Genomic DNA, 14700 nt, shown 5'->3' on the forward strand with positions numbered 1-14700 from the left:
CAGGGATGGGCGGCCATCATTCATTCTTATTGCCCTCCAAGTGATGACTGTGACCACACACACACACACACACACACACACACACACACACACACACACACACACACACACACACACACACACACACACACACACACACACACACACACACGCATAGTTCAGCAAACAAGATCCACATGCTAAACTTGGCATTAGCCCATAAACTATTATGAACTTGTAAGTTATATACATGAGACAGCCTGAGCTGGAACACACAAACACAAGCACTGATGCACAAGAGATTTTTACCCACACTGCTCACTTTCCAGGCACACCCTGACACACATGATGGAAGTTTTACTTTGTCACATGGAGAAGTATTCCGTCTTCTCGCCACTCTTTTTTTCCCCTCTGAGCTACCTGAGTCATAAACTTCTTTTATGTGATAATAAGTGAGTGCCAGCAGAGACCAATTCATCAAATTCCTTTTACTGGGCCCCCATGGAGGAAAGAAGGTAAAATCCTGTTGTAACAGTGACCGGAACACTTTTAAATCAAGAAACAACTTGAATTATAGGTTGCAATAATAAAAAAGGAATAGTTATTTTAACATTTATTTATTCTAGTTAGTGGTTTACTTTTCATTTTTCTGCCTTGATTGACTACTTTGCTGGTATTTTCTTTTAATGCTGCTATATTTAAAGAGTTTGGAAAATATTGTTAATAGAATTCATGTTAATTTTGATGAATGAACACAATTAACAGATGAATAAAAGATTATCCGTGGATGATGGAAGAACATTAGCAGGTCTTTTTGACCTCTTTCAACGACCAACAATTCTGAGTGAGGATGCTGAAAAAGAACAGATAATTTCATTGTTTACAATTACAATGTCTGTATAATTTTAGTTGATGGTTAGAATTCTACAACATATCACCAGATAATAAAAAAAGTGTGATCAACTCCCCTTAGAGATGTTTCAAAGGAGCATCGTGTGGAAAGAGTGGTTTCTTATTGAATGTAAATTGCCCCCCCCCCCTCCCTTCAAGTGAGAAATTTACCAGCCAAGTAGCTCTTTTATCTTCCTATTTACTCATTCCATCTGTTTTTGCCGGAGTAAACATCTTCTTATCTAGTAAAAGTTGCCAGATGTAGCACCACTATGCGAACATAATAAAATAGAGGCTTAAAACGATTTGTAAAAAGTCTCAAAATATTGTATAAAACAGTTTCTAAGTTGGCAATACTAATAGCTGAAAACACTGCTACACCAATTCAATAATAACACCATTTTTACATTTTGAAAAGAACTAACCAACCCTATATTCATTACGAAAAAGTAAACAAACATTTTTTTCAGTCAGTTAAAATTCAGCATTACAGTATTCGTCTTTGTCGGGTGCCTGTGTGCATGGGTGTCTCTTCCCAGTGGAGTTTTGAGTGTCACAAAATGACAGATGCTGCATCCGTGGCCCTGGCCAAATGATGGAGTCAAAAACTAATTGCTCAATCACAGGCAATATAATCTGGCCAATCTCATTTTCAATCCCCTCCAACACCACCCCACACCCTGCCACACTGCATCCATTTCCTGACCTATCAACTGAGCATCTGTAAAATGGAATCAAATTACAGCAACGTGGTGGAAAGATAAAGATTGGTCCTGGCGGTGTTAATACTGGTGTGTAGTGGAGTTAATGCAAATATGGATTTACATGAAGTTATATAAATGAGCATTGTTAGGTTTAATTTCTTGTCTTAGAGAAATTTATGTTTTTTTTTACATATATATTTTTTTATATTTTAATATTTAAATAGCAAGTACTTTTATTTTAAAAAAAATCCTACATAAAGTTTATTTTCTAGGTCATGGTTTATTTTTTATGGCACTGATCCTAGAAGATGTTTTTTTTCTAGCCAGAAGCTAGAAAAGATTTTAATTACAACCTAGTAAGTATCACATATAAATGGTGGTGAAGAATACAAAGTCCTGGTGTTTTAATATTCCTGGCTTGCTGTTTTTGCTCAGCAAATACTGATAAATTTTACAACTATGTTGTTTAATCTACAGTTGAACATTTTTTTAATGTTTATTTGAAAGATATTTATTGTAAACTTATTTAATAGTTGGGCTTTAAATATTAATATAAGTAGTTGGTTTTTTCAAAGTGCATTATAAATAATGATGAGCTGATGACTGGTTGATGATTTCACATTTCTAATGGAAATGAGTGAAAGCAGATAGGACGGCCCGGTATCTGAGTGGTTAACGCTTCGGCCTCGCAGATATAGACACCTTCTCAAATTTATATATGTGACACTCCTTGAATGCCACATGACTTGAGTATATCAACGATGTGAAGAGGCGCTATTAATTACATCCTCCACCCTAAATGTTTTTGTGAGTGTGTGTACGACAAATTCCATAGGGTGCCATAGTGTTGATCTGTAATATATCACTCTATCACTCAAGCAGCCATTCAAATAACTCGAGGAGCAGGCTATTAACACTGCTTAACTCATATATTATTTTTGTGGATCTCTCTGAGAATAGTGCCAATGGCATGTTTGAAACTTTTGCAGCAGTGCGCCTAAATGGTTTAGTATATATATTTTTTTGTCATGAGATGACCTTTTCATTTTGCAACTAATCCATAATGTTTTATATGTGAATACAGAACCGGAAAAGCCACTGTTTAGTACATCTGTAATTCAAGATTTCATTTTAGGTTCGACACAACATTTAATAATGTAAATGTGAGTATGAATGGCTATTTATGCCATGGAATTTTTTAATGATTAGTTTTAGGGTCGTACATCATTTCTCAACCCCAAAGCACCCCGCATAACTCTCGTGAGGATAAGCAAGACAGAAAAAGAATAAATAACGGTCTCGATTTTCTTTTATCTTTCAAAATATTTTGAGTTTCATCCAAAAATATAGGTTTCAGCCTCACTTTTGTTTAAGTATAGGACTATATTTCCAGTACACCATATACCATGTTTTTCTGAAACATATATTTGCATCTCCAGTTCATGTTCTGCTACCTTTTTTTTTGGCGATTGTTGTTGTCATCTATAGTGGAGCTACTGTCGATCACTCTCCTTATCGTGGGAAAGACACTGCAGTCTTTTTTTTCCATGCTGGCCTTTAGTCATGGTTTTTGGTTTCGCTCTGTGTTGTTTCTGGAGTACTTCTGTTCGGTCTTTGTAAAATGTTGGCGGCTTGTACTCACTGCGGTTGCTCAGCATCCAATACAAAAGGTAACCGCTTTAAAAGAGCTGGAATTACATCAGTCACAACAGAGACACATTGCAATAAGTTCGAGATGGTCTAGAACTGCTTATCCATTCATTTGCTTCCCAGGAGTAGATGTTCTTCCCACTTGGATTACTGTCTGTAAATTGCAATATGTTGCAAACTAAGGACCATACATGGTTGTCACTCATATTCAAGTGAACCCCTGTTGTGTTCATCTGCAGCTGCTCTCCATGCTCAGATTGGTGTGGGAGAGATGAACGTTTTTGGAATAAAGAAATCCTTGGTGTGTAGCCGGATATTTCGTCTCTGTTTTATGTTTTTTGGACTTTCCTGTTTTCATTTGGCATGTCTGACCACTCTATTCCAAAATCCTATCTACCATCTCCAAACACTGTTCATCACTGTCAAATCTCATCACATCAACTTGCAAGTTGTTGCGGTTATTGTGAGGCTTGTAGACAAGAACCATTCAAAATTCATATCCACACCAATGGCCTATTGAGAATTATCAATCATCAAATGCACACGTTTTAGAATGTGTGGTGATACAAGAGTATCTGGGGACTTCCAAAACTGCACAATGTTAGGCTAATGCTGAAATATGAACTTTAATTTTCAGGTTGAATGTACTTACCACTGCTAGACTTCTCTTAAAACAACAGTTTTGGTATTAGGGTCCAGCATGATTGATAGCAGGACCACTTGTCAATGTTTCATACTAGTGAGGAGGAAATTTTAAGCTATCTTATGATATAGGCTATTTGATCAGGCATTTTTAAAGAAGATTACCATTTATAGACATTTTAAAAAAATACTACTATTAGACTATTGGTAAAAATGTGTTTTCCATTATTTTTTTTATTTGAACATTTCTGAAGTCCCTCTGTATTTTTTATATTCTGGTGCTTCAGATTCTCTAAAGTCATGTTAAATTCACACTCTCATACTTTTCTTCTCTCTGTGTAATTATTATTATTTCCAAGGAAAATTTGGAATAGTTGTCGTTCTTCACTTTTTTCTCGAATTGTTATATAAATAGTCAACAGTACTGTATACATCCGGGGGCCCTTTATCCTCATTTGTTAAGACATATGGGGTCGACAAAGGTGGGCATGTATGTGTGTCATGAGTGTATGTGTAAAAGAAGCAGGAAATACCACAATACACTAGTGAGTGTGGATGATTGGTTGTTTGCTCATTGTGATTCACAATGTCAGTGATTTCATGTACATGTTATCACTGCATGCAAAGTATGAAATTCTGTTTACTGTGGGCTGATTGCAGTTGGGAAAACAAATGGCCTTGCTGAATAATTCAGGCATTGTTTTTCCTTTGACTGATCCTCTGAAAAGACTTTGTGATGTGTCACAACTGTTTATGTTCCATCAGAAACACACATGGCAAATAATGCCATAAATATACATTATCAAGTACACTTTTACAACATATTTTAAAAATGTATATTTTTATTTGGGTTTGTTTTTGTTTTCCTTACCCTACTACGAATGAAGGCATTTTTTTCATGTCTTAAAAGCATTTCCCCTTGCTGACTGGGGTTGAATAGTTTTGTGGTTATATTGGAAATACACAAAAATATTTAAACTATTAATACTCAGTGTCCCACTGTTTATGTTGGGTGTGGTTTTGGATCGGATGTCAAATTTACCTTAATTGTCATTGGTGCCTATTTTTGTTTAGAAAACAGTATTTCCGTCAACATCACAAGCCTCCATCAATCCTGGTGTCTCCTTTCATCTCATTCCTTTTGTCAGTGTCTTTGTTTGGCCCTCTGTTTCACTGACAGAATACCTCTACAACTTCCTGCCTGAACTTTGACCTGCACCTATTTTGGTGTTGACAGAAACCAGGCCTCATTGTCATCTCCGTCATTTAGTATCAGGACAGACACGTGCTAAATGTGAAAGTTTGTAAACAAAGGGGCTAATGTACAGTGTATAAGAAGTGCTCATAATTGTTGACAGCTAGTAAATATATGACATTCACCAATCTAAGTAATGATTGTTTAAGAACACTCCAAGGAATTCTTTTACATTTCACTCTGTAATTATTGAGCAAAAATAACACATTTGTTAAGGACGTCTCATTCTTCAGCTTTTCAAAATTGCTGGATGTGGCTCAACGTCGTTTAAAGAGAATTATGGACTGGCATGCAACTTGTCATTAAAATGTACACAAAGTGCTGATGTTGTACATGATGATGGATTGTGGACTTAAATGGGGCTGCAAGGGTGAAATCTACATGTGAAAGACAGCCAAAGACATACAACACTTGCATATTTAGACTCTGGAATGTCTCCTGTCTGCACCTCACTGTCTGCATCATCTGTCAACCCTTCCAATCAATGTCCTTGCTTTGGACCTACACCCAATGAGTAAACTGATCCCCTGATAACTCTCACTGCCCACCAATAAATTTCATCTGGGTTTGTCGTCATCAGGCTTGATGTAAAAAAATTAAATAAAAAAAGAGCCACTTATTCAAAGCTGATATAAATTTGTGATCTAAGTGTGTGACTGTTGTCTAAGCCTATGAAAACAGATGTGTCTGTAATAAATCACTAAGCTTAATGTACAAAATGTGGACCATTTGTGACATGACTCACTATTTATCAATTATTTGTTGCCTTTATTGTGTAGGATTTTGATGAATATTTTTGTGTATTTCTTTTAAATTGAAGTTGCATAATGCACACCCCAAAAATAAAATTAACCAATCTGAAAATAGTCAAACATTAAACTTAAATTTAACATAAAACAAAATATTCACTCACACATTTTATGATCATTAGAAGGTGTGAAAATTCCCAAGTTATATTTTTAACAGCTGGTTTCAAATGGCTCTTTTTCCAAAATGTTGCCAACCTGATGGAGAAACAGAACTAAACCTTTTGAACTAGAACATAAAGCATGGTGACAGAGTGTGAAAAGGGAAGACCCATTGCACTTAACAGAGGAAATGTGATGACGGCGCCAACGAGCAAAGAAGAGAAGGGGTTTGCAGATTAATAACGTGTCTGGTGGCTCTTGATGTGAAAGACACATTGAGGAGAAGAGAAAAGAAACCAGAGGAAAAAAGTTAAAAAGAGAAAAATCAAAACCATGTGGCTTTTGTGGTGCAACTGCTGAAAATGTTGTCAAAAACTACACGGACTGTTCATCAAAAACTGCTAAATTACTTTTAACAAGGCTGTAAGGTGCTTTATTATGGTGGCCGTATCCACCAATGTCCGATATAAGTATTGGAAGGCTCATTCTTTTTTCTATGGTTTAACTATGTTTGAGAAAAGAATGTGCTCAAGAGTGAACCTAATTGTGTGAACATACCTTTTCTTTTTTTTTTTAATAGCCTATTCTAGTCTCAAGGGAATGTGATACGTGACCCTGTTGTCCATTTAGTGCCAGTGATCCCTTCACACTCTCGGAGCCGCTGCAATTACGCATTGAAGTGCATTTCACACAGGCACATTGACACACAATTTCTCCCCCTTGTATTTTACAATCCTCAATAGAACATCTAGAATTGTGTTTTGGTCAAATATTGAATGATGACAATAATTATGATTAGGAGGAGGAGGAAAATGAACTGACAAAAAGACATGCATTCTACATATTTTGAAAAATATTTAATTTTCTAATTAAGTGATTTTACAACAAAAAGGTAAAATGTTTTTAACTATTGTTGATCAACTATGGTACTATATAAATATATGGTAAAGTTTAGTCTACAGTATAAGTCTTATGACTTTGCAGCCACATCCTTTTGGTATGGACATTAGCTCTAAAGTTAATGGATACTACTGTTGAGTGGAGCAGGTGAGGCTCAGCTCTAACAACTGCAGAAGGAAAAAGTGGAGCACCAGACCCATGAAGACACTCACCAGGCCATTAGAGGAATTGGTGGTTTTTCCTGTCCACCATTTCACCAAGCAGAGTACTACTACTGCTTTTCAAAAAGTCTGCTTATAACCCATTTTGACATTTTGGCACATAACTTCAAGAGAAGTCATTACTGGCAAGAAGACATCTGTTCATCAAAGTCACTAGCTCACATTAAAGGCTCTGCGGAGACGGTGGTATGAAGCTCGTTTGGGGTGGACTTGATTTACAAGGCTGAGTATATTGCCCTTGATTTGGAACTATTCTTTAATAGCCTGCTTGTATTTCTGAGTGGCTGCTAAGTAGTCATTAGTGGACCTGGCCTGTCCACCATCGATAGCAAAATTAAATATGGCACTATTTCCCGAGAGAACTCACACTTTCTTATATCATGTCAGACAAAGCGTGTGCCATATGTTTTTGGGAGGAAACCGGAGTACCCGGAGAAAACCTACACAGGCACAAAGAGAATATCAAGACTTCACAGGGAAAGGCTGGATCCCACCAGGAATTGGACACACAATCTCAGAACTGTGTGGAAAACGTGCAAAACACCACTCCACTGTGCCACCCGTAACCTTAAAACATGCATTTAAGAAACAATTATGGAATTTCCCTTTATTAATTACATCCTATGAATAATACCCACTCGTATTAATGCATTTTCAAAATCTGCTATGCATCACTATCAAGTAAGTAAGAGACAGTGCAGTACACCATGAAAGTGTCACCCGCTACACTCTCCTTTTTTCCACTTTAGCTTTAGTGAGTGTTGAAGCATACATACAAGAAGGAGTGCTTTCTTTTCGGGAAAAAGAAAGTCGTTCAATATCGCTCGTAATTGTCCTCTTCACGTTGCTTTTTTGCAGTCTCTCCTTGGAGGCTGTTTAAGCATGGGATGAATAAAGCTGTCATGGCCTATTCCGCCCCTCATCCTCTAAAGCTGTCACATTGCAGGCAATGTTCCTTCTCTAACATCTTGTAGCACGATGGTGGCTTTGGACAATGACGGATGAAAACCAGTCTTTGGCCAAGGATGAGGTGAAGTGTAATGTATCACCTTTGTTGATTGGCCATAGACAATTTTAATTATTTGGAACCAGGGTGATTGATAGTTCAGGAGTGCTCACTTCTCATCCTTTTGCCAATAGATTCAAAAGGGTCTCTGTGATTTGTCTCTGTGTGTACTCCGGATGTGTAAAGCAGATGATTAATAAGACTGAAGCTTCTCCAGTGATCTGCATTAGAATTTCTCCGGTAAATTGCACTACATTGTCTCTGCAATGCCGGCTCATCGTGTAGAGGTTCACTTGCCTGACTTCGGTGCAGGTAATTGTGGGCTCGATTTCCTCCTGGTGGCGGAATAATTGTGAGAATGGATGGTTGTTTGTCTCTCTCTGTGTCCTGCGGCTGACTGGTGACCAGTCTTGGGTGTACTAGTCTGCCTTCCGCCTTTGTCAGCTGGGATAGGCTCCAGCAACCCCCCGCAAACCTTTCTTGGATGCGCATTATGGAAAATGAATGATGATGGATGTCTTATGTGATGTCTACATGCATCACATAATGGGTAAATACATCTACTCAATCCCAGGATTGGCCTTACCGTCAGAAGTTATGTTAAGATATAAGAAATAATCAAATACTAGGTGAATTTACATTTTAAAGCCGTTCATGAGTTATTTACTTGATATTAACCAATATTACAGTGTTTTGCTTTTTAAATTTGACTGAAGAGGACAGAATTTCAATTCCATTAATGATTCTAATGAGAACAAGCAGTACAAAAATGGATTGCTGAATGGTTGTCTCAAACATATTCCTACATTATTGGTTATCCCGACTTACTATTAATGCTTGTCACCTTATATAATCCTCAACAAGACTTGTATTCCTTCACGTTTATATCCACATGCTTAAAAACTATATTTGGATTCAAATTGAAACCAGATTTTTTTTTCAGCGCCATTAGCAGATCAGAAAGTCTCGATGACATAATGTGGTTAGCTTGGTTATATTCTGGTTTACCAATCTTTTCTCTGTCCCTCATTCCCTTCTCATTCCTCTTGCAGTTGGTTAATGCAGTGAGTGGTTGCGTTCCTGAACCACCCTTTGCAATAACAGCTCAGTGTTTAAAGCAAACTTGCCTTACCACAAAACAGACTCCTCGTTTCCACTCTTACATTGCCTCCTCCTCAAATGTTCATTCCATCATCACATCTGATGTGGGGACCATTTTATTATAAGCTGTAAGTAGGAGTTGCCATGCACACTCTAGATTTCACCACAGCTAAGAAAGGTTGACAACTACTTAGAGTCATCATTCTTTCCATTTACACTCTTCAACATGAACACTTCTAAAAAATACAACCATTAATTCAAAACAGGTCAGGCTATGGTATTCTATATTTAAAAATTTGAATGTTTTGTGTATGAAAAAGTAACTCTTTAAAGATACAGATAAAGATACAGAACTCTCTTTATAGATATCGTCTTATTATGCATATCATTTCGTAAGTTTAATATGTTTTAGTTATTAGATTTAACATACGGAGAAATTGAAAGGTAACCATTTTTTGTAGTAATTTATTTGTTGAATACAAACCTTTAAGGAAATCATCTTGAGAAGAAAGTCTATTGTATGGAGGTTCACCTCAAATTCAATGAATGAAAGTATAAGCCTCTAATTACTCAAGAAACCACATTGACTGATTTCAGAAGTAAAATCCAGCAAATTTTGTTGCGAACTAAAAATGATGCACATAATTATTGATCTGAAAATAAATAACAATCAAAAGAAAACTGGTTTTCCGATAATTTCCCATATATCATGAATTCATTTAGATATATAAAGTTGAAGTGGTGTCTGACACACATTCAAAAATGGATATGCGACCTTCAATTTCTACTTTGTAGAGTAGTGGAGAGCATGGTATGTCTTCAAATACCCCTGCCGTTTTCCCACAAGACATCATCCGCGTGTCTAACTCCCTCCAGATTCTGCAAATACTCGCCCTGTGTGTGCAAGTGTGTCATTATTTTTGTGCACACACTTCAACAGTGTGATTAAGCTCCAAAAATTGAGGACAAATTGCTCTCAGGTGCAGATACTTTGGGATGAGTTGATTTTTTTTTCTGGGCTCTTAGGATCTTCTTTTTCTTTACGCTTCTCCACAATGTTTCATTCTCTCACCTCTCCCCCTACCCCTTCCATCTCCTCTTTCTCAGTGCTCTTTTTCTCCCCTCGTATCCTTTTTCATCCATGCCCTCCATGTGCTCACCCCTTTTCATACCATCACACTCTATTTCCCTCTATTCTTTTTTGAAAGGCTCTCCACTTCAGGTTGAGTGCAGGGCAGGGAAATGGCACTCTGTTTTTGTGCAGAACAGATTGCTTCCAACTGGGCTGGATGGCTACCTCTACAAATGATATCAAAGTCGGCTTCCTTCTTTTGTAGGGGGAGACATAAAGACTCCTTTGTTCATGTATGCGTCTCCATGAGAACGTGCTCTAAATTTGGGGGGATTTAATTCCAAGATTACGAGAAAACATTTTAGTGCATTAGGCATTCTTTGTTTCTTTGCATTTTTGAAAATAGCTGCAATATTATGACAGGGCTATTTTAAAGTCCCTGATGACACAATCATTTGTAAAGTGTGATCCTACCATTGGAAAACAGCAATTTTATTCAATAACTGTTCAAAAATAGTTACAGAGTGGCGGTACTTCATTTTGATGACACTTCTCTCATGAAGAAAATATAGCTGCTGTTGTTTTATGTTTTTGTTATGTAATTTTTACCATCTAAATTATGTAGAAGTCCAGGTAAGTTTCTGGCAATATCTAAGTGAGTTTGTTTACACCAATAGCCCCAACTCATAAGTCATTCATTATGATTTGAATATACAAGTAATGCTGAAACCTTACTTAGATTAGCCTCTAGCCTTTATACAAGAAACCTGTGGTCTTATTTTGTTTCTGAATGACCTTCTATTCCTGAGGTGGAATCCCTGTAGAGATGACTGGACTGAGCTGTGTGGTCTTGTTACCAGAAACATGTGACTTCAACTACTAACCTATGCATTTTTTGTCAATATTTCTCCTTCCATGGTAGTCTACAGGGAAAAATGTGATAAACCAAGAAGACTGGTTCTGATCCATCATTTCCACGTCATTTTTCTATTTCATCACAGCTGTCACGTTCTTCTCTTTGCCTGTTGACCATTGCTTCCTTGTCTTTTTGTCATCTTAACCTTCACTCTCTTGTCTGTCTGTGCTTGTCAGTCTTTCCTCTGCTCTTTACCTTTAGACTTTTCATCACGGCTCTGTTTTGATTGTTGGTGTGTGTTGAGAGTCCTGCATATTGCCCAGCTCTTCGTTAAGTGCTTCTTTTTTCCTTTTACTAACTTATTGCTTCGTCAGTAACTGTTGTTTAGTGTGTTCTTCACAGGCCATTGTTTGATTTTACCCTTTTATGTGTTTTTCTTTTCATGTTAGTGCAGCAAACTGTGCTTTTAGGAACAAAAGTTTATAATTACATGTTAAATTACAGAATATACACACAGTGTGTGCCACCAGCTCTTGTTAACAATGTGATAGCTCCCATATGACTGAGTAGCGGCTTAATAAAGTGGGAGCTCCAAATAGCAAGCAAGCTGTGGCTGATATAGAGCTGACTGGTGCAAAATTCATTGGCCCATAACAAAACATATGCAGCATAGAAATATTTTATTGATGTAGGGAATACATATAGATTGTTGGTGTCCACATTAGTGATGCAAGTTTTCATTTCCCACCATTAAGCTTATATTGGCAAGTTCAAGCTTTAAGAGGAGGTTGGTTTTTTACACAATATTCTCATATTAAGGGGAAAAAATTGTCTTGCAGTTCCAATGTCCATAAACTCTGCTACTCCGATCAATTAAAAGAATTAAATACATTAAAAAATTAAAAAAGGACAAGGAAGTAAGTCCTTATTTTGGCAATCTCCCTGAATTGGGATAAACATGACAACCAACCGACAACTGTACAATAAAAACTCTCATCCATCCAAATATATCATAAGAAGGACTAATAACAAACAATTCTGTTATACAAACAGCAAATGAAAAGGCTCTACTTTTGTTGTGCATGTGATTAACAAAAGATTATATGAATTACTCTTTGTTTTTTAATAGGCTCAAAGAACTAGATTACTAGAACAACTGTAATATGTTGGACTAATAGTCATATGGTCAAATACAACTGTGAAGAAATCAAAGAAGACAATCATTACCATGGCCTTAAAATGGCACAAATACAATTTCATTTTTGTTCAAAGTAAGATGTGGGTGTGTAGACTTTTTACATCCACCAATAATTTGTCTGTGTGAGACTGTTTCGGTAAAAAAACGTGAGTGATGCAGAAGGGAAAATGAAAGTGATTGAAACCTAAAAGCTGAGTGGTTCTCTTCATTCTCCTCCCTTTCCCATCAGTGTCCAGCACAATAATTGAGTTTGGATGGATTTGCAATCGATGGTTGGGAGGCCCCAGAATTGCTCAGTAGTAAAAAAGAATAAAGCCAATTATTTTTTTGTCTGAAAACTCTTATCCCTGCGAGATCACTCGCTCAATTAAGAAAATTAAAAAGCAATGACAGTATAGTCATTTTAAACAAGGTTTCTTTCGACAGAAGGTGTGTGGTACTGAAGATATTTTTTCTTTTTTTTAATCTTGTTGATATATAAGAGGCTTACCTCTAGCAGAGGATGCAATTTTTGTTCTTTATCTTTGAAATCCCTGCAACACCTGGCTTGCCATGGATCGCAAAAAGTCCTACACAAGCTTTTATTTAAACACATAAAGAAATAAACTAAACAAAACAAAAAAGATCATTGTTAAACTCAAGTGTCTCTTTCATGTGGTAAAGTTAGTTTCAATAGCCAAATTAAATCGCTTGGTAAACATTCTTATTTGTCATTCTTAATTTATTTAATAATTTACTAGAAATTTCACAACTTCATACTACAACTGGTTAAATTGTAAATTACTGGGTTTCTGTTTTATATTATATTTAACTAAAAGAGAACATGAGATAAAACAACAATGCATGCCAATTATCTAACATACCACCACAAATTCAGTTTATAGCTCGACAACCTTAAACAAAACTAGCAAATTATGTTGTAGGAAAAAAAGTTGAATGGATGCAGGGAGCTGAGGTCGGAGTAATATGCTACAAGGTGATTTACATTGAAAAAAACAGATAGTATTTGAAATGAGGTGTCAGTCCTTGAACATTTCTGACACTTCATATTTGTGAGTGTTGTTGAACACTTTGTAATTGCCCTCATTCCATTGCTCGATTCTTTTAAAAACTCTTCCCTGTAACTCAAGATCTCATCTTTTGGGTCTCACACTTATTACTGACCACCCATCAGTTCATTTCTCTTTATTAGTTGAACTTTGTATGACAATTTGCTTTGCATGTGTAGATAAAAGATTCACAATATTTGAGTTTGGATGTTATTATATATTTTTTTAAATTAAAGACCACATGTATACACAAATAAACACATTGATTCCTATGAGTTGTGATGGAAACCTGACACTAATTTAGCCCTGCTGTATTTATGGACAATCAACTGCAATCACAAGCGGATTTGGATGAACAGGCTCAAAAGAAAATATAGATATCACTTTTGTTATGTAGATAATCGCCCTTTAAACGGCAGCTTTGCGGGTGTGATGGCATGACATAGATCACAGTATATTGAACACATCATAAAATCGTGTAGATTGAATACTAAGGTCAGAGGTCAGGGTTTATGGCGTGTTAAGACTGACCTCTACGGATGTTCTTTTTGATGTCCAATGGATAAGTAAAACAGAGCAAAACAGGATTTTAGTTTAGCCTGTAGGTGACCCCAGGTTTAATGTTGTGGGTCAAACTTGGAATTAGAATAAATGTTGGCTTGGGTTGGGTTTTCTCACATGCGCTTAATATTTTAACAACAATCTGTTTTTTTTTCTTTTCTTTTCTTTTTTTTATAGCAACTATTTATTCTAACTTTTGAGTGTTGCAGTTTTGCAGTGTGCAAATGTAAGCAGCAGCAATGACAGAAAAGGATTAACAGAAAGATTATTTCATACGCTTCTGGGTATGATGACAATTAGGCTTTTGTTGAGTCAATGATGATGACAAAGCCTATGTCTGATTATTATAAGCAAAAGAGTAAAACAAATATTATCAGAAGCCACTGAAAATGACGGCAATCATAAAACACACCTTATTAAATAAGCAACTAACTAACTGTGCCAAATAAAATTGAACATGATCGATAAAAAATCCTATATTTCTGATACAGTTCTTACAATGGATATCATTTTACGGGTCTCATACGTACCATTAGTAATTAATTAAAGCACCATGCCTTTAACATGAACATCTTGGATGCCATATTGCATTTTCTTCTTTACAATGCTGAAACAAAAGCCATATGGTTTAATGATAGTTACAGTGGATACTAACAAAAACACACTGTAAAATACCTCCTGATATTTTGCCAGCGCACAGTATTTGT

Source organism: Stigmatopora nigra, chromosome 8 (genome assembly GCF_051989575.1).
Source record: "Stigmatopora nigra isolate UIUO_SnigA chromosome 8, RoL_Snig_1.1, whole genome shotgun sequence".
Classification (NCBI taxonomy): Eukaryota; Metazoa; Chordata; class Actinopteri; order Syngnathiformes; family Syngnathidae; genus Stigmatopora; species Stigmatopora nigra.